The sequence below is a fragment of the Pavona decussata genome, unplaced genomic scaffold (assembly GCF_977016875.1).
Source record: "Pavona decussata unplaced genomic scaffold, jaPavDecu1.1 SCAFFOLD_199, whole genome shotgun sequence".
NCBI lineage: Eukaryota > Metazoa > Cnidaria > Anthozoa > Scleractinia > Agariciidae > Pavona > Pavona decussata.
The window spans coordinates 653,296-673,833 of NW_028145607.1; the positions used below are offsets into that span (position 1 = coordinate 653,296).

Consider the following 20,538-nt stretch of genomic DNA (forward strand, 5'->3'; position numbering starts at 1 on the left):
AGCTGTTCGTTCTTTTAGGAATACTGCACAAAATAGCTATTTCCAGGAGGTAATATATATATTTTTTCGAACGAAAGTATATGGGAGTCTTGACAAAAAACTAAGCAGTTAGCGATTCGGACGGTAAGCAATCCATTCCGATTTAATTTAGAAATTCAGCGTTTTTCTCTTGTTGCGATTTAGTATATTTAAAAAAAAAAGTTCTTTAAAGAACGAATCCTAAACATAGTTGAAAGTGTGTGACATGTAAAATCAATTGGGTATTAGCAACACGTCTTTAAATCTCGTCCCGTGGTTGACTCGGGAATTTCTTGTAAACAGGTTTTGAATGCCACTCTCTAGCTGGCTGGGAGAAATTATTCAATATCATTTTGTGTAAGTTGGTCACTGGTCAGTGAGACCGCTTTAACACGTCACCCAGTGTAATATGCATGTTTTGATTTTTATTGTGTAAGTGGGACGCGGGTCACAAGGACCTCGCACACGTCCCGCCATGTAGTTCTCACGATTCTATTTCATTAAAATATCTTGTTGGCAGTTAGAATTCTGTCTTTGACTCGGGAGGAGACTGGGCACACTTCCACTCACTTCCGGTCGTGACGTGAACTCATTGTCCCTCATAGATATCCAATGATATGAAAGCGAGGTTAGGGTGACAATCATTAATATGCAAGGCATAAAAGCGAAGTTAAGTTGGCCTTCATTACTATACAACAATCTTTGATTCCGCCCATCGGTATTGTTTCCTGTCCATCATTTTATGCTAGTCTTTAGTTGCTATGGTAACTCACTTTGATGAGTACCTAACAAATCTGGTCAGAACCAGCGCGTAACACTACTTTAACCCACTGGATTGGGAAAGTCTCCAATTTTCCAAGCTGCGCTGATGGTTTTTGATGCCATAAAACGGTCGAACTTTCAATCCACAGCTGTTGTTATTTTCCCCTTAATGTCGCTGACACAGGATCAAGTAGAATCTGTTAAATCTACAGAGGGCACGGCCGAATAATCCGAGCTGATAAACCAATTAGCAAATACCACAGCGCAATCATACAGAATGGGATAGAAAAGCTAATCCAAATGGCTCAGAATTATAAGAGAATCTCTTGTAGCACACTAAAAAACGCTTGAAGACAAGCTTGTAAAACCAAAATGTAAACGTTTCTGTCAATACAATGGAAACAGCGCGAGTCGCGGAGGTCTGTCCGCTACGTTTTTACATGCTACTCCTGTTCTTTATAATTAGTTGTAAAATTTAAACTCTTAACGGGAATCTTTGGTCTCGACTTTGTTAAATGACAAGCGGTCTTGGTTGGCACAATATTGCGCGATAAAATATAAGAATCACACCTCATGCCACTTATAAGCAGGTTTGCCGAATCAAAACTACTCTTGATTTCATTCTTCAGTACTGTCACCTCCTCTGGGCATTTTTCAAGAGGTTTGATGTCTTTGTGGCAGCGATCGATCGTTGCACAAGAATCGTTCAAAGTCGACACTTTTGAGCTAGAAATCCAAAGCATTCGCTACTCTTTAAGCGACAACTTTAACTTTGCCTTTTAAACTAGTTCTCTTTCGACGATTACTTAATTTGCTCTGTACCACAAAGCAGACACCCGGAGAGGGTAGAACCCGCAGTTTTCATAAGTGTTTCATCACCCGTCGGGCTAGAAGAAACATCGCCTAAAGTTATACTTTTAATCTTCTGAGTTTTGGTCCCTTTCTCGCTTCTGTTTGTTGATCTAATTTAGCATGGGATTGTCGTCGGATGTCATTTATGGTGACCAGTTGAGCCGCATAAATTTAATTTTGAATTTACGTCACATGGTCGGCCGCGCACGCGTCCCGCCTTCTCTTCTTAGGAAGGAAAGAAAAAAAAAAAAGAAAAAAAATACAGTCACCTAGTAGTCAGTGTAGTAGTAAGAAAATAATGAATAGTGGTCTTTGTGTTGTCTGTTGGTTTGTCCAAGGAAGTATTGTAATGTTTCTTGTTAAGAAGCGTGTTTCAAACTGCATTAATGCAGAACCTGTTTTTCACCAAGATGGTACTTTTTCAAACTGAACTGTAATGGCAAGCTCCCTTAAATCTTCAATTACTTATCGTCGCGCAGTGTGTTTGTGAAAGTTGTCGAAAAGTGTAACGTTACAGTTTGAGAACCTAAATCTAGTTATATATACTTCAAAAAAACACAAGTGATATTTTACCTGTTCCTGGACTCGGTCTCAGGGACGCTGGTGTGTTTGTGGTTGGTGGGTTTTTCCAGGGAGTCAAAGTAGCTGTTAAGAATCAATTTAGAAAGACAATAAATAGAGACATCTCTTAAACCAGTTTGTCAAGATGGTGTACTTCCAAACTTATCCATGATACCTGTCACATAACTGCCTGTATTCAATTGGGGAGCAATAGCAACTTTCTGAGAATCTGTCGAACACTTCCAAACATTTGTGACCCGAGGGAGCGACGAAATTCGAGGCTACATTTTTGTAGGAATATATTGATATAAATATATGAAACATGTATTTGAACTTCGGGTGAAATATTAAATAGAAGAAAGATCCCCGCAGTTTTTAACACAACCTAAGCAGTTGCGAAAATAAATATCTATGTTCCTACTAATTTATTCTCGCTTCACGGGTATATCACGAACTCACAATTTGACCAGCTCCCAGTTGGCTTGATAGCTCAGTTGGTAGAGCACTGCACCGGAATCGCAGTGGTCATGGCTTCAAATCCTGTTCAAGCCTGAATTCTTTCTGGATTTCTTTTCACAACTTTCTTTTCATAGGTTGGTTAAATAACGTTACTGCGAGGACCTTTCTTCTATTTAAGTAATACTATAAGTCATATTAAGTAATATTACTGCTTACATTTACGTCAGTTCCATTATGTAATATTGTGAGTAAGCTTATTGTAAGAAAACTAGTGTTAAAGTCTTTTAGTGTAGTTTTGTATTGCACACCTCATGAATAAAGGAATAAAGTGTCGGACTAACTCTTGGACGCGTCTCTATTGCCTTTTAGGTCTTAATTCCGACCACGGATTCAGGGGCGAACTGTCCACCGACTTGCCCATGTAGGAAATGATTTGGTGTTAACGGAAAGTCATCTGCAGGATTCGCTGACTGATGTATTAAAATTTGTGAGTTTATCAGGGATTCTGCACCAGTGAAGGCCGTTATCAGTTCTTCGTCCGTCACATCAGTGTTCCCAAAAGTCCGATTTATAGCTCGTTTGGACGCTTTTATCATAGACCCGTGTGAACTGTCAAAGTGTGGAGACAAACGGGGATTGAAATGCTATTGTCCTCCTTTGTCGGCTGTAGTTACTCTAATCTTGTTTTCGTCTAACTTTTCTACAACAAGTTCTTCCAGTTCTCGATTTGCTCCCATGAAATTAGTCCCATTGTCTGAATTCATTTCTTTCGGCAATCCTCTACGATCCCTAAAATAGGTTAAGGAAGGAATCGTTGTCCAGTGCAATTGCCATTTTGAAATGTACCGCTCTGGTGGTTATACATGTAAAGAGACAAAGTTATATCTTAGCTATCCGTTGTCCCCTGCCCTGGACTGTTATGAAAGGCCCTTCAAATCTACAAGCGTATGAGCGAACGCAAGAAGTGCAGTCTAAAGCCTAATTCTTGGGTGAGCCGCTGGGATTTTTTTCAACAGTTTGGCTTTTCCCTTACGGTATTCATAGCACTAAGCTTCACAATCTCGGATTTCTTCTCGCCTCTGCATTATCCAAAAACGAGGGGACAACATTACCAATGTTTGAGGTGTGATTCCCTTTTTCCATGATAATGTCCCATGATCAGCTTGGTTACTCAGTTCTTTCCCGGTAAGATGATAGGGTACTTAACGTCATGTGGTAAATACTCAGCATTCTCTAGACGAGCACCAGATCTCATAAACCCATCTTCATCAATTCTTGGTTTCAAGGCGAGTAACTTGTTACCACCTGGAAATGTTTTATCACTTGTCAATTATGAGTACTCTTCTCCAAATGTTTCCGCTTGTGCTGACTTCATTACTTGAATGTGTGCATCCTGATGTCGTTGGTAGTCAGCCCACTTGTAATGCATTTCTCTCGACGTAACTCAGACAAATGTTACGAAGCGATAAACCCAAGCTAGTGTTCTGATGAGTCTAATTAGGTAGAAAGGCGTCTCGTTTCAAGCCACTACGTAGCATTGTTTTGGATAGCCAACATTGCTGTCCCTCTATGGCTGCAGTCAGCTTGTAGGCGTTCCTTTTTCCTGACCTCTTTCGTTGCTTTTTCATGATTCGATCTATTACCCATTCAGATATTTTTCCTCTCTAAATACAAAGGTCCTTCCCACCAAGTGTCCTTGCTAGCTAACTCCTCTACTGATAAGACTCTTGGTAGACGATCATCTGAATTATTGTCAGTGGAAAAATGCCTCCACTTTCGAGGACTTGTGTGAGACTTTATTTCTCCTATTCTGCTTACAACAAACGGCTTAAATGTCCTGGTTGGTTCGGCGATGTATCTACCATAACACGTTCATGCTATCGGACCAAGACGTAATTTCGCTAGTTGCAATCTTGAATGCTTTTGATATCGATGCACTTAGTCTTAATCCTAGAATTGCGCCCATTAGCTCTAAACGAAGGATACTTGTGGCTGTAAGGGGTGCAACTCTTGATTTAGAAAACACTAGATGGACCGAAACAGTTCCATCACTGTGCTCATATCTTTAATACACTACCGCTCCATACGCGTTCGATAAAGCATTTATACACACGAATGCGTGCAGTGTCACGGACCTCACATCCCTGTCTACCGGCTGAAAACATCACGATCTTAATTTTTACTAAATGCTCTAGTTCATTGTTGAACCACCGAATAGCCTTCTTTTATTGTTACAACTGAAGCAACTCCTCACTAGTCATTGCCCGTGGTCCAGATTTCTTGGAACAAAGCCTTTGCACGAATGGTATATGGCGTCCGAAATCCCAAAGGCTCGAAAAATGTGGTCTAACATCTCGAGGTGGATGCACTCGGAAGATGAACATGTTTTCCTTTTCTACCCATAGTACTTCAAGCTGCTGAACAGAGAACAGCTCCCCATTATCTAGATCCACTTTTCGCTGCTGGTATCTCCAACAACAATTCTTCTGAATTAGACAGCCATTTCCGTGCGTGCATACCAGCATTCTTCCACAGCATTGAACGTTTTTTTGTACAAGTCTATGGATGTCTCATCGTCTGGAACTGAACCCATGCTACCGTCCATATATATTGAGAGATAGTTAGAGATAATATTGCCAGAGATGGTATTGTCACCGCAGCCAGTGGAAAAATTTTATTGATACTTCTTCCTATGTTCTTGTACGACGAACTGCGACTGAAACTGTGTCGAATTCATTCCGACTGCCATTTATTTAAATTCATATTCATCTAGTACCTTGGATTGGTCGAGCACTCTCCACAAAAGTCCATCATGCTAGCTATCTTCTGGCATAAGACTTATGTGGAGATACTGTAGTAACATGAAGTCCTAACTGACCGCTGACCGGCGATAGCGATCAGGGAGTTGTGGTGCATTGATTTGTGCATGCGGTATGAATCGGTCGTATTAAATCATGTTGTGTTTATGCCTGTGGTCTTGGTACTTTTCCGGACTCAACATGGTGTCAGAAGCGAGATCTTCCTTCTAGCCTCAGCTGCTGAGATCAAACCAGTTGAAGAAACGATCGAATAGACGGCTTAATCGGTCAAAGTGCACGTGGTTTCAAACAACATGGCAGAAGGCATGCCATTCGCCAGACCGCCGGAACCGCTGGAAATTTCGACGGGAAATCCTGCTCACTCGTGGAGGAAATGGAAACAAAAATTCGAAATTTTCCTCAAGGCAATTGGAGCTTTAAAGAAACCCGATGAAATGAAGGTGGGGCTGCTTTTAAACCACATCAGCGAGCTGTGTTTGGAAATTTACTCAAATTTTACCTACTTACTCGAGCGTGACGTCCCCGCGGGAGGAAAAGACAAACTTCCAGCCAAAAATTCCGACAACTACGCGACCATTACGGCAAAGTTTGATGAATACTTTCAGAAACGGGACCCTCAACTCATGCTGCGAGAGAAATTTTGGATGCACCTTAAGCGAGAGCCGACGCAGACCTTTGATTCGTGGGTCGTGACTGTCAAAGAAAGAGCCGCCGAGTGCAAGTTTCCAGCCGATTTCTGTGAGCAAGCAGTCAGAGACAAACTTACCTTTTCCTGCAAGGAAGACAATTACAAGCTAAAGCTCTATGACGAAGGAGCAGCCCTTTCACTCGAAAAGGCGGTAAAGATCCTGTCTTTGAAGGAAGCAACAAAACGCGAGTTACAAGAATCAAAAACTGCAGAGATTGAGAGTGTCACACCACGAGGGAACAGGTCAGGCCCTAACTCTGATCAAGTTACAGAGCAAAGGAACCAGCGAGACTCTAAAAGGAAGCCCTTCCAAACAGTTGGCCGAAACTGTAGTTATTGTAACTGCCAGCACCCCCCTGGAAGGAGAAACTGCCCAGCCGCAGATACACGATGCAGCAAATGCAATAAAATGGGGCATTTCCCTATCATATGTAAGAGTGTAAAAGTCAACCAGGTTCTCGAAGCTGAGAATGACCTAAGCCCCACATTTGTGGGAGGGGTAACCACACCCACATGTTCCAATACTTCCAAATCAGAACCAGCTGCAAACCCTCAAACCGGTAGGTCCGACGCCGGATGGCACATCCAGCTCAAGGTCCAAGACCAAGACATGCTAACATGGTGCATTGATACAGGAGCACAAGTGTCTGTGATGCCTGAAGCCATCTACAAGTCATCGTATGGGCCGCTTTCAAAATCCGACAGAGAACTTGCCGGAGCAGGGGATGTTCCTCTGGTGACCCTTGGATGTGCAGTCATGAACCTCACTCTAGCTGGAACAGTCATCAAGGAACAAGTGTACATAGTCAGAGGGGCATCCAAGTTGCTTCTTGGGATAGCTGCCATCCGAGGTCTTGGCCTTATCCATGAAATCCCAGGGACGTACAGTGTCAAAACTGTTCATCTGACGCCTGATAACCATACATTCCGATTAGGGACAAAGGAGGACATTATCAAGCAGTACCCAACACTCTTTCAAGGCCTCGGCAAACTGGAGGGTGAACATACAATTCATTTAAAGGAAGGGGCCACACCCTTTTGTCTGACCACTCCGAGGCGAGTACCACTGCTACTTATGAAAAAGGTGCAGGAAGAGATCAAACGTATGGAACAACTGGATGTTATTGAACCGGTAGACGAGCCGACAGAATGGTGTTCGCCGATTGTGGTAGTGCCAAAGGCCGACGGAAGGGTACGGATATGTGTTGACCTCACACGGCTTAACCAAGCAGTTCGCCGAGAAGTCTATCAAATGCCAACAGTTGAAGAAACACTGGGAAGCCTTACAGAAGGATCAGTATTCTCCAAGCTTGATGCTAACTCAGGGTTCCACCAGATAGTCCTAAACCCAGAAAGTGCCAAGCTAACTACCTTTATTACGCCTTTTGGCCGTTACATGTTCAAGCGTCTTCCCTTCGGCATATCATCAGCTCCCGAGTACTTCCAGAAGAGGATGGATAAAGAACTCTCTGGAATAGAGGGGGTCAAGTGCCGCATGGACGATATTCTAGTCATTGGGAGAGACCAAGCGGAACATGATCAGCGACTTAAGCAAGTCCTTGACAGGCTAGTGGAGAGGAAACTCATGCTCAACCTTGAGAAGTGCTTATTTTCTCAAACCAGGCTGCAATACTTGGGCCAGATCATTGACAGTGAAGGAATCAGGAAAGATCCCTCAAAGGTTAAAGCTATCACCGACATGGCAGAACCCCAGAACATTGCAGTCCTGCGACGTTTCTTAGGATTGATCAACCACCTAATGAAGTTCTGTCCAGATCTGGCTGAGAAGACGAAACCCTTACGAGACTTGCTCAAGAAAGAGAGTGCCTGGGTATGGGGCCCAGCCCAACAAGTAGCCTTTCAACAGCTGAAAGCAGACATGGCATCCGAGCAAGTTCTTGCACTGTATGATCCAGAAAAGGAGACCATGGTCTCATCTGATGCCAGCAGTTTTGGACTAGGTGCAGTTCTTATGCAGAAGCAGCCATCCGGCGAAATGAGGCCAGTGGCCTATGCTAGCAGATCAATGACTGAGACAGAGCGTCGTTATGCCCAAATTGAAAAAGAGGCTTTGGCCATCACATGGGCACTTGAACACTGGGCAGAATTCTTGATCGGAATGAGATTTATAGTAGAAACAGATCACAAGCCATTGATTCCGTTGTTTTCCACTAAATTGATAGACGAGCTTCCGGTGCGCATACAACGTTTCAGGATGAGACTCATGAGGTTTGACTTTGCCATCGCGCATGTTCCTGGTAAACTCCTGTACACAGCTGATTCATTGTCACGATCCCCCCAAGAAGGTAAAGCCCAGGAGTTCAAGTCATGGAAGGACCTTCATGACGAAGTCGAGTGCTATGTGAATGCTGTACTAGTGACCTTACCTGCCTCGGACCAGCGGTTAGATAAGATACGTTCTGAGCTGAAGAACGACGACACACTCAAAACCGTGATGCAGTATGTTCAGCATGGGTGGCCAGAAGAGAAACGAAGAGTTCATGGGCCAATAGCTAAATACTGGAGTGAGCGTGGCAACATATCCCTTCACAACGGGCTACTCCTGAGAGGACGACGAATCATTATACCTCCAAGGTTAAGAGCAGATGTGCTAAGGCGTCTACATGATGGTCATCAAGGGATTACCAAAACGCGTGCGAATGCGGCCTCTTCGGTGTGGAGGCCCGGGATCTCCCAAGACATCACAAATGTCGTGCAAAACTGTGTCATGTGTGAGAAATATCGCAGAGAACGCATTGAGCCAATGAAAGGTACTGAATTTCCGGATTGACCCTGAAGCAGAGTCGGCGTAGACTTCTTCCAGCACAAGGATAAACATTACCTCCTGGCTGTAGATTACTTTTCAAGAGATGTAGAGATATGTCAAGTGTCCAAGGATGTGAACTCTGCCCAGACTATCCTGCAGCTTAAAAGGGTTTTCAGTCGTCGGGATTCCAGACATCTTATTTACCGACAATGGCCCCCAGTTTGATTCACGTGAGTTCACCGCCTTCTCCACTGACTGGCAGTTTCAGCACGTAACCTCTTCTCCAAGATATCCCCAGGCCAATGGAGAAGTGGAAAGGGCAGTCCACACTATGAAGATGGTCTTAAATAAGAGTAGTAACGAATACTTGGCTCTCCTGAACTACAGAGATACTCTGTTGCATCACGGTTACTCTCCTGCACAATTAAGCATGGGTCGGAAACTACTTACTAGAGTCCCCTGTCACCCTGATAAGCTGAAGCCAGAGACCCCTAACTATGATCACGCCAGAAGAAAAGAGAAGGAATACCGAGCAAAAATGAAGTTCAATTATGATCGGAGGCACAGAGTAGTAGAGGGAGAGGAGCTGTTATCTGGTGACCGCGTTTGGATCCCTGACCTGAAAGCAGAAGGGACAGTAATAACGCAACACGAATCTCCAAGGTCCGTAGTCATACAGACCGCAAATGGACAAGTGAGAAGGAACCGGAGGATGACACGAAGAGTTCTTGATGGAAGACCTCCAGCCTCACCCCAGAATGAGGCCTGTGAGAATCACGAAGCACCACCAACAAGAGAGATGAGCCCAGAGGGGCAAGACGACTTCGGAGAACTGCCTGTCCCTGAGGACCAGCCAGCAGTAAATGAGCCCTTACAGCCTAAACCGCTGCTGACCCGCCTTAGACCTAGAGGAGCTCTTAGAAGATCAGAAAGACTTATTGAACAATGCTAAGATTAGTATTTATTTATGACTGTGGAACTGATATGCTTATTGACATTTAGTTAAGTTAAAAAAAAAGGAAGATGTAGTAACATGAAGTCCTAACTGACCGCTGACCGGCGATAGCGATCAGGGAGTTGTGGTGCATTGATTTGTGCATGCGGTATGAATCGGTCGTATTAAATCATGTTGTGTTTATGCCTGTGGTCCTGGTACTTTTCCGGACTCAACAGATACATCTCTGCTATGCAACAGACTAACGCTATCGCTTGCTTGTGGAAGCGTATCAAAACGCTGAAAAACTCCCGTTTCAACTTAGATCCCTGGTGTATGATATCGCTTAAAGAAATCCCCTCGCACTTGGCTGACGCGTCACACACAATGCTCGTCTCCGTCGTTGCTTTGTCCGGCCTAACAGATAAGTGTGGTAAGTAACAGGACACAATGGGCTTTTTCTCTGTTTTTGGGATCTTCCTTATGCAACCTTTCTTCTGGCTCTTTGAGAACGCGTTTCTCTGTTCTTCTCAAGCGTCTCAGGACTGTCTCGTAGTTGTCCAGTAACACTGACCAGTCGTCTTTCCAAGGAATTGCGACCTCGTACCACCCGCTCTCAAATTTGATGGATTGCTTAAGTTTCTCGAACGCGAATTTCTCATTTGGAGTCTCAAAGCTGTGACTTAGAACTTCTATCTCCAAGACCTTTTGGAGTTTGCAATTTAGTTGCTGCTCTCATCGTCAGCACGTATAAAATAAGTGTGAGCGAGACTTGTTCGATAGCGTCTCTGGTCAGTACTATTTGAATCGCCGATTGTGTCCATCCGAGGGCCATTAACCGTGCAATGGCTTTTGCTGGCTTTCCTCTAACATCCCTCTCTGATTGATACCGACAAAAAAGTCGATGATTGGGCGTGGTCCAGGGTAAAGTAATACCCTTTAGATGCTCCCACTTCTTCGCGTATTTAGCCCAGTTGATTGCTCCAATGTTCCCTTAAACGCGTTCTGCAGTGAAAGCTGCTATCTTTACATCTATCTTTTCATCTAAGCTTTCAAGATTTAGTTGGAAGATTTTTGTCTCAAAGCTGAAGGTCCAACCATTTAGAAAGTTAACGGTTACTCTACAGTTCTCCCATTGAAGTCCTAATTCAACTGTTGATGTATGTCTAACTACTATAATCGTCCAGTAGCACATTAACGAACACTCGTCTTGCGCCATTCTTGATCACTGCTGTTACTTCCCTCGGTGCAACATATTCGCGTCTAGTTTCTTTCATGTCAATTGCTGTTGTGTCCGGTAAGACCTGTGTGGACTCCCCCTCCGTGGTATCTCTTACTGGAGCTACTTCATTTTCATCCCGATGGACGTTTAAGGGCTGAAGATTGTAGCTGTCACTCTTATTGCCGTTCCTTGCAATCTCCGGCCTCTCCTTTTTTTTTACAATGTAGCACGACTTTTGTGCGTCCCTACAAACCAAAATATCGGGACTGTGGGAACGATATTCCGTGTTGGGTCTCTCCTAGGCATTTATAGCAACAACGTTGTTGCGCCGCTTAAAACTCTTAAGACTCGTCGCACCAAATGGGTGGTTATTTCCACAGACTTTCCATGTACGACGGCTCTTCCTAGGCCACTGGTTTGGATTCCCTGCGAGTGATCTGGTCTGGCCAAGAAAACGTTTGATTTCTCTTCGGGGTACTGCAATTGCTCCATATCCCTCGAAGCGTCTCAGCTTGTACTGTCTGGAATTCTGGTTCTTGTATAACCCATTGTTGTAATCCTTCTACACACTGTTTTTTCTTGTGTTCAAAAATCCATCGATAGTACTGTGCTAGCATTGACTCTGTCATCTTCCTTTGTAGCTTATCATAGAGCGATCCATTGCCCAATTTCTTGCGTCGGCCAGCCTCTTAAAGGGTAATAACTGCAATGTCTAGGATATCAGCGAACTTCTCTGTATCTTTGGCGTTACCGACATGGATTGGCTTAAAATCCCTAAGTTTCTCCAAATACAGTGCAATCTGTCCTCCTCTTGCAGAGGTAAGCAGAGGTGGAATGATCCAAATTCTCGATAACCCTTAATGCTTCGCCCGATAAGTACTGTCCGAGCTACAGTAGCTTGTGTTCGGGTACCGCAATTGCTTTGTCGATGAAAAAACCTCGGCGCTGATGCTTTGCTTAGTGGACCCTCTGGCTGTGGTCGGTGCCTGACGGTGTTTTCCGAGTCTTCTTGTCGTCTAATACTGCTTCTAGGCGGTGCTCCGAGCTCATCTGTCTCCAGACCTAACTGGTTTAATTTGACGTTTTCCTTGGCGATCTATAATCTCTTTATCCTTTCGGGACGAGGCTCCAGCTATCTTATTTTTTGGGCAAATTCTTCCTCGACCCTTTCCTTGTCCGCCTCAATTGCTAGTTCTTCACTAAAAAAACGTAACTTCTAATCTCTCGACGCGCTCTCGAGCCTTTCGCTCTTCGACGTGTAAGTCTTCAAATCTCTGGGAATCACAATATACGACACTAGATGATTCGTCTCGTCGACTTTCCAATTATTCTGTCGCTACAGTGTGAGTCTGGCAGAATTCTTCCTCGATTCTTTCCATTTCTTGGGTTAGTTTCTTGACGTTGGTGGTGTCGTTTCGTTGTTCGTATTTATCTGGTAACAGGTCATATCTGCCATCACATGGTCTAAACATTCATCTGGTAGCTTGCCTTCTCCACACATTCGCCAACCACTTCGTAAGTCCCCATCAAGTAGTTGTAGGAGTGTGTCCCTAGCTCGAGTAAATGCTGCTTTGCTTCTCGATTTCGACTGCTTTAAAATCTTTCTGGAATTGTCCAGTACACAGCTATCCTTTTCCTTTACGCCTCCTTTGTCGTTTTCCTCATCATCTTGGTTCAGTTCTGTTGAGAATCTTCGCTCAGCTACCAGATGTTTTCCAGATAACCGTACAATCTTTTTTACTTTTCATGCTTTGTTACCACGACCCTCTGATTACAAGGTTTTTCCGATCCGCTATTAAGCTCTAACTTTTCACTATACTTAAATGACGACTATAACAGCGAACAATATAACGACAGTAATAGCGACAGTAAAACTGTTTCGTTATCTTTTCTTATAATGTTCCACAAAGCTATTTTCGGAAATTACGTAGTCCTATTACGTTCCGAGTTTTGAGATGACAATAGGTAATGTTACATCTTAACATCACTCACAGGCCCTAAAAACGTTCTCGAATATTCCAGAAGCTCTTTCCATAGATTTTCTCTATGGTACTTGTTATTTTATATTAATTTAGCGGCCTTCACATTGTTCCGTTTAAAACTTAAAGTCTTCGGAACACAAGGTTTCACGTAGCTTCCTAATTTACCTGCTCAATTTTTCGCTGGTGTTTGTGAATATTTTAAAAATGTATTGTTTCATTCAAGAATTATTGATTGAAGGCCGAGAATTTATTACTTACGCCACTGCGCGATCGGATAAAAATGGCGAGTTTTGCTGGTTCTAAGAAAACAATTTTCCCGTGTTTCCGGAAATCGAAATTTTGCGACCTCCATAATTGTTTACTTCCTTTAACCCTATCTAGACTAGATAAGGGGAGGGCTGGAATCTGCCCGCTGTGACTTCGAAACCTGAATAACTTTTTGAGCAAACGACCTAGATATTCAGGACTTTTTCAGAAATTTTTCTGGTAACAATTTTGATGTCGTCCGTTACTGTTCATTGACTTTAATATTGTAATCGCAACAAATTTTGACAGACCGTGTTCTAATTACTTTTCGTTCAATTTCGGCGCTCTCCTGAAGTATTAGGGAAATCCAGAAATCCTGATCAAATATGGGCTCCCTTTGAAAAAATCACGATGTCATTACAACGGTATCTCATCTCGTTGCGAACCTGAAAGGAATCACCTTTGGACGTACCATCGCTCCTTAAGTCTCATTGTCATAGCTTTCTAACTTGAAAAATTTTGAGGGCGAGGTAAAAAAAGGCCGGTCTAGAGGATATTTTGCCTTTGTAAAACTAGATCTGGAAGATAAACTATTTTCCCAGTTTTCCATGACTACATGATAATTCAATCCGCCGAAAATAAATGTTTCAAAAACTTCACTTCACGCGTGGCCAATAACCCTTATATATTTCCTTGTTGTTTTTAACAAAACCACTACACTCGTACTTGTTGGATTATAAGATTATTGTGGACATCTTATGTCGCATCATAGGAGTGCAATAGAAGCATATTACCAAATCATCCCAGACACAGCAATGTGATCAACCATTTGTCATCGATATAATGTCTTATCAATAATCATATTACATCACATCACACTACGTGACATCTTTATTTAATTTAATTAATTTAGTGTTTTGGCTTTGTCAAAACAATTTATAAGGGACACAACCCCCCTTGCGTTGTTTTTGTCTTGTCAAGTTTCTCCGTTCGGTTTTATAGTGTGACAGCGTTGCTCAAAGGTCAGTTGCAGCCTCTCTTTGCCAGCTTTACCCATCCCTCTCTCCCAAGATTTTATTTTTTGTACTATCCGAAGTCGTTCAACAAATCTGCGTATTCTCTGTGTTTACTAATTTACTCACAATAATTTCATGGTAATATCATGTATACTATGATTTTATCCCACGAGAAAAATCAGTTTGACACTTACCTCCTCTAATCCCCAGTAAGGAAATGTGTAAAATAAGGGCTTTAAGAAACCATTCGTCCATCCTTGATAAACACTGATTATCACAACATTGGTATTACTTGGCAAAGAATGGAAAACCTGCAAAGAAGAACAGGCAAATACCCTAAGAACGGCGCCTCCTAATAAAAAAAAAGTATTTTGTGCGGTTTATGACTATACGGGGAAAGCAGATCCTAGCAAGGGTTATTGAAATCCAAAAATGAAATTGGGTGTAGCCACGCAATTTTTAGAGATAATTAAGCAACAATTATTCTACAAGACAGTAAAATACAAGGCACTGTATGGCATTTTTATACAAATTGAAGCTTTATGTTCTCTAAAAACTGCATAGTTACTCCATAGTTTTTTTGTAGAAGGTTATACAAGTAAACTACAATTACAGGTAGCTGACATTCCTGCGATAAAGATCTTGCATCATTAATAAGAATGAAATCGTAGATGAAATCGTGTTTTTTGGCAAAAAAAAAACATTTTGTTTCCTTTTCTAGTATTAGTTTCTAATTTCAATAACGAAATGTCTATTATGATATTTCCAATATGTCAATGAGCAGATTCAAATCATTCTCCCTCGGCCTTTTTGTTTTCCATACCTTTAAGCATACTCTGTTAAGATTCTCTGATATTTTAATATCACACCTCGTGTTATGATATTCTCAATAAGTTAATGACTAAATGTGTGGGAAATTATCCTTGCATAACTTTTTTCTTTTTGTTTTTCTGATACTGAACTGCCATCAATTTTAACCTACTACATACAGGGATATTTTGCTTGTTACTAGAAACTCTCAACCGTCAATAGCTGATTTCAAAACGTTCCTTTGCTAGAATAGACGCCGTTTGTGTAGCTTCAAACAATCCAAAATACAGAATGGGTTTAACCCGTAGCAAACAGTTCGCCTATGGTTAAGACACCGGAACACTAATGCTTCTTTTACTTGCATTTTAAGGCTGCACCTGCATTTCACAGGTAACTCTTTTCACTTGTTCCAATTGGTTTCTTCGTTAATTCGCTCTAATTGCTTTCATATAGAGCCTTACAGTTTGCTTATGGTTAAGACACAGAGACAGTCAGGCGTCTTTAACTGACAAATAATAATGGCTACAACTGCATCCTGCATCCTTTAACTAACTTATTTCAGACTCGACCTTCTTGTCGATTGCATACCATCGAAATTCTCCAAATGATCATGTTAACCCGCTACAAACATACAAGAAGCTAAATTGGTTCAACGACCGACATGAGAATGTCAAACATGTGAGTAGGACTTCGCCAAGGCTTTCAACTCCATTTTACTCGTAACAACTATAACCAATTCCAGAGCAGCCTCACCCTATTCAGCCCAAAGTGGTCAAAAACTATGCTCTTCTTCAAACTAAGGGGGCTGCCGCGGTCAAAACCGCCCTTAAAATTAAACAAGACTTATCCTTGTTAATCACAAATTTATAGAAGACGTTGCTTTTTTGGCGTCATGCATTTAAAGTTTTAATATCTTTTTTCCAACTCACCATGAGGGCTCGTTTTTCATTACGAACGTATTACGTATTAGCAGTTAATTTGAATACAAAATTGCTGACTCGGAGATATTAAGCTTAAAGGATTGTTAAACAAGACGATTTCTGAGAGACGTTTGTTGCCATTATGGAATATTAAAAATGCAATATTACAAAGGAAAGAAGCCAGTTGAGCTGGGGGGGGGGGGGGGAGGGGAATGGACTTCAAAATTCGACACTCCTACATAAGCTATAGGAGTGTTTTTGCTATAAGTGTGTTTAGCCAAAGGGTATGGATATTTAGCTTTTTAGGTCTAGATGGCTTCAGGAATTGTCGTGTTTTGGACAACATTTCAGTCATTTGATCTCAATAACTCAGCGCTTTTATATTAAAACTCTTAATGCGTTCGTCATGAAAAAGGACTGCACGTGGCGAATTAAAAAGAAGATATTAAAACTTTCCATGTATGGTGCAAAGGAAAACGATGTCCGCGTTAAATTTGTGATAAAAAATAATACTCTTATTAAATTTTATAGTGCCCTTTTCCTGCAGTTGAAGGATTAGATTTTTATGCAAGTCGTCAAAATAGTTAAATCGACTTTATCTTACGTTTTTATCAGAGGTGTATTCAAACCGTGAGCATGATGCTCCCTGAAAAGAAATAATTAGCATCGTTTCTAATTTGACACAAAATGTCTAACAATATTCCCTATATGTCAACGAGCAGATGCTAGGCAAATTATATTCTCCCTCAAACTTGTTTTCCTTTTATAGTGCTATCTTTTTCCATTAAAAACTCTAAACCATAAATGAGACAAGAATCTTAAACGAAATCATGTTGCTCTTTGGTAAAGAAAATAGTTTTTCGCTTTTCTGAATGTCAGTTCAAATTTGGATACAAAATGTCAATTAATATTCTCAGTATGCCAATGATAAGCAGGAAGCCAATTTATTTACCGGCCTGAACCTTGCTTTCATTTTGTAGTAGGTTATACAAGTAAATTACAATAACAAGTAGATATCTTTTTTTGCGATAAAGATCTTGCATCATTAATAAGACGGAAATGTTAAACGAAATCGTGTTTTTTGGCAAAGAAAACATTTTTCCTTTGTCTAGTATCAGTGTCTAATTTGAATACGAAATGTCTGTTATAATATTTCCAATATGTCAATGACCAGTTTTAAAAGCATTCTCCCTCGGCCTTTTCATTTTCCCTGCCTTTAAACATACTCTGATAAGGTACTCTGATATTTAAATATCACCCCTCGTTTTATGATATTCTCAATAAGTCAATGACGAAATGTGTGGGAAATTATTCTCGCTTAACCTTAGCCGCCATGAATTTTACCGTGCTACATACAGGGATATCTTGTTTGTTACTAGAAATCCTCAATTCGTTATTTAAACTCCGCCGTCAATAACTTATTTCAAAACGTACCTTTGCTATAGTGACACCGTTTGCGTAGCTTCAAACAATCCAAAATACAGAATGTGTTGAACCCGTAGCTAACAGCTCGCTTATGGTTAAGACACCGGAACACTAATGCTTCTTTTACTTGCAAATTAAGGCTGCACCTGCATTTCACAGGTAACCCTTTTTACTTGCTGCAATTGGTTTCTTCGTTAATTCGCTCTAATTGCTTTCATATAGAGCCTTACAGTTTGCTTATGGTTAAGACACAGAGACAGTCAGGCGTCTTTAACTAACAAATAATAATGGCTACAACTGCATCTTGCCACCAAGGGGTAGCGCGCTTCTGGAAACTTTTGCCTAACTTCAGATCAAAATTTTTCCTAACCTATTTCAGACACGACCTTCTTGTCGATTGAATATCATCGAAATTCTCCAAATGATCATGTTAACCCGCTACAAACATACAAGAAGCTAAATTGGTTCAACGACCGACATGAATATGTCAAACATGTGAGTAGGACTTCGCCAAGGCTTTCAACTCCATTTTACTCGTGACAACTATAACCAATTCCAGGGCAGCCTCACCCTATTCAGCCAAAAGTGGTCAAAAACTATGCTCTTCTTCAAACTAAGGGGGCTGCCGCGGTCAAAACCGCCCTTAAAATTAAACAAGACTTATCCTTGTTAATCACAAATTTATAGAAGACGTTGCTTTTTTGGCGTCATGCATTTAAAGTTTTAATATCTTTTTTGCCAACTCACCATGAGGGCTCGTTTTTCATTACGAACGTATTACGTATTAGCAGTTAATTTGAATACAAAAGCGCTGACTCGGAGATACTAAGCTTAAAGGATTGTTAAACAAGACCATTTCTGAGAGACGTTTCTTGCCATCATGGAATATCAAAAAAAGCAATATTACAAAGGAAAGCTGGGGGGGGGGGGGGGGGGGAACTTGAAAATTCGACACTCCTACATAAGCTATAGGAGTGTTTTTGCTATAAGTGTGTTTAGCCAAAGTGTATGGATATTTAGCTTTTTAGGTCTAGATGGCTTCAGGAATTGTCGTGTTTTGGACGACATTTCAGTCATTTGATCTCAATAACTCAGCGCTTTTATATTAAAATTCTTAATGCGTTCGTCATGAAAAAGGACCGCACGTGGCGAATTAAAAAGAAGATATTAAAACTTTCCATGTATGGTGCAAAGGAAAACAATGTTCGCGTTAAATTTGTGATAAAAAGTAATACTCTTATTAAATTTTATAGTGCCCTTTTCCTGCAGTTGAAGGATTAGATTTTTATGCAAGTCGTCAAAATAGTTAAATTGACTTTATCTTACGTTTTTATCAAAGGTGTATTCAAACCGTGAGCGTGATGCTCTCTAAAAAGAAATAATTAGCATCGTTTCTAATTTGACACAAAATGTCTAACAATATTCCCTATATGTCAACGAGCAGATGCTAGGCAAATTATATTCTCCCGCAAACTTGTTTTCCTTTTATAGTACTATCTTTTGCCATTAAAAACTCTAAACCATAAATGAGACAAGAATCTTAAACGAAATCATGTTGCTCTTTGGTAAAGAAAATAGTTTTTCGCTTTTCTGAATGTCAGTTCAAATTTGGATACAAAATGTCAATTAATATTCTCAGTATGCCAATGATAAGCAGGAAGCCAATTTATTTACCGGCCTGAACCTTGCTTTCATTTTGTAGTAGGTTATACAAGTAAATTACAATAACAAGTAGATATCTTTTTTTGCGATAAAGATCTTGCATCATTAATAAGACGGAAATGTTAAACGAAATCGTGTTTTTTGGCAAAGAAAACATTTTTCCTTTGTCTAGTATCAGTTTCTAATTTGAATACGAAATGTCTGTTATAATATTTCCAATATGTCAATGAGCAGCTTTAAAATCATTCTCCCTCGGCCTTTTCGTTTTCCTTGCCTTTAAACATACTCTGATAAGGTACTCTGATATTTAAATATCACCCCTCGTTTTATGATATTCTCAATAAGTCAATGACGAAATGTGTGGGAAATTATTCTCGCTTAACCTTAGCCGCCATGAATTTTACCGTGCTACATACAGGGATATCTTGTTTGTTACTAGAAATCCTCAATTCGTTATTTAAACTCGGCCGTCAATAACTTATTTCAAAACGTACCTTTGCTATAGTGATACCGTTTGCGTAGCTTCAAACAATCCAAAATACAGAATTTGTTTAACCCGTAGCTAACCGCTCGCTTATGGTTAAGACACCGGAACACTAATGCTTCTTTTACTTGCAAATTAAGGCTGCACCTGCATTTCACATGTAACCCTTTTCACTTGCTCCAATTGGTTTCTTCGTTAATTCGCTCTAATTGCTTTTATATAGAGCCTTACAGTTTGCTTATGGTTAAGACACAGAGACAGTCAGGCGTCTTTTACTGACAAACAATTAACAATTATTCACCAATGTGGAGGTGAATACTGATGGCTATTTACGTATCCGCGAAGCTGCGAGGTAAATATCCATCGCCTTCACCGACACTGAAGTGAATAATTGTTTTAGTAGATACCACACAAGCTGAATAAGAAGTGGACTAAAAACTACTTTATATTTGACAATATACCGGCAAATGATGGAAAATTTTAAAATCTCGCTCGCCGCGCGTTAAACGGTTTCTTATTGTATAAAGTCCTGTCTCGCTTTCTTGCAGACAAATAAAACTTCTGGAGGCACTAGTTTAGTTGCTATCTGTCTTTTCTTCGATAGTGTGTGAGATTTGTCCTGTTGTTGAAACCATACTGCAAAACATTAGATGCTTCATTGTTTCCATTGTAATAAATTATTATAGTGCTCGACGGTCTTCGTAAACAATGCATTTTACTTGGCTAATCACCTCCGAGGTAGCCAATCAGACGCGCGCGAAAAGCATTATTCACTTGTTTGGTTTATACTTATAATGGCTACAACTGCATCTTGCCACCGGGATAGCGCGCTTCTTGAAACCCTTGCCTAATTTCAAACCAAAATTTTTCCTAACCTATTTCGGACACGACCTTGTTGTCGATTGCAAACC

The 20,538-nt window shown here is 41.0% G+C and overlaps 1 protein-coding gene and 1 long non-coding RNA gene across 4 annotated transcripts in view; one reads left to right on the forward strand and one right to left on the reverse strand.

Annotated features, from left to right (window-relative positions):
- The window catches only part of LOC146461344 (uncharacterized), a 227,734-nt gene that overhangs the window by 148,495 nt on the left and 58,701 nt on the right, over window positions 1-20,538 (forward strand). The gene's annotated exons all lie outside the window — the stretch shown is intronic.
- LOC146461350 (uncharacterized) overlaps window positions 1-20,538 on the reverse strand; it is a 33,229-nt gene that overhangs the window by 10,859 nt on the left and 1,832 nt on the right. The window contains exons 1-3 of one of the 3 annotated variants that reach the window (XR_014857426.1): window positions 19,638-19,730; window positions 14,521-14,637; window positions 2,206-2,277 (exon numbers count right to left, since the gene is read on the reverse strand). This is a non-coding gene — a long non-coding RNA (uncharacterized LOC146461350). Of the gene's footprint in view, window positions 1-2,205; window positions 2,278-14,520; window positions 14,638-17,490; window positions 17,596-19,637; window positions 19,731-20,538 lie in introns of those variants that run through there. The other 2 variants (XR_014857424.1, XR_014857425.1) reach the window with 2 other exon arrangements.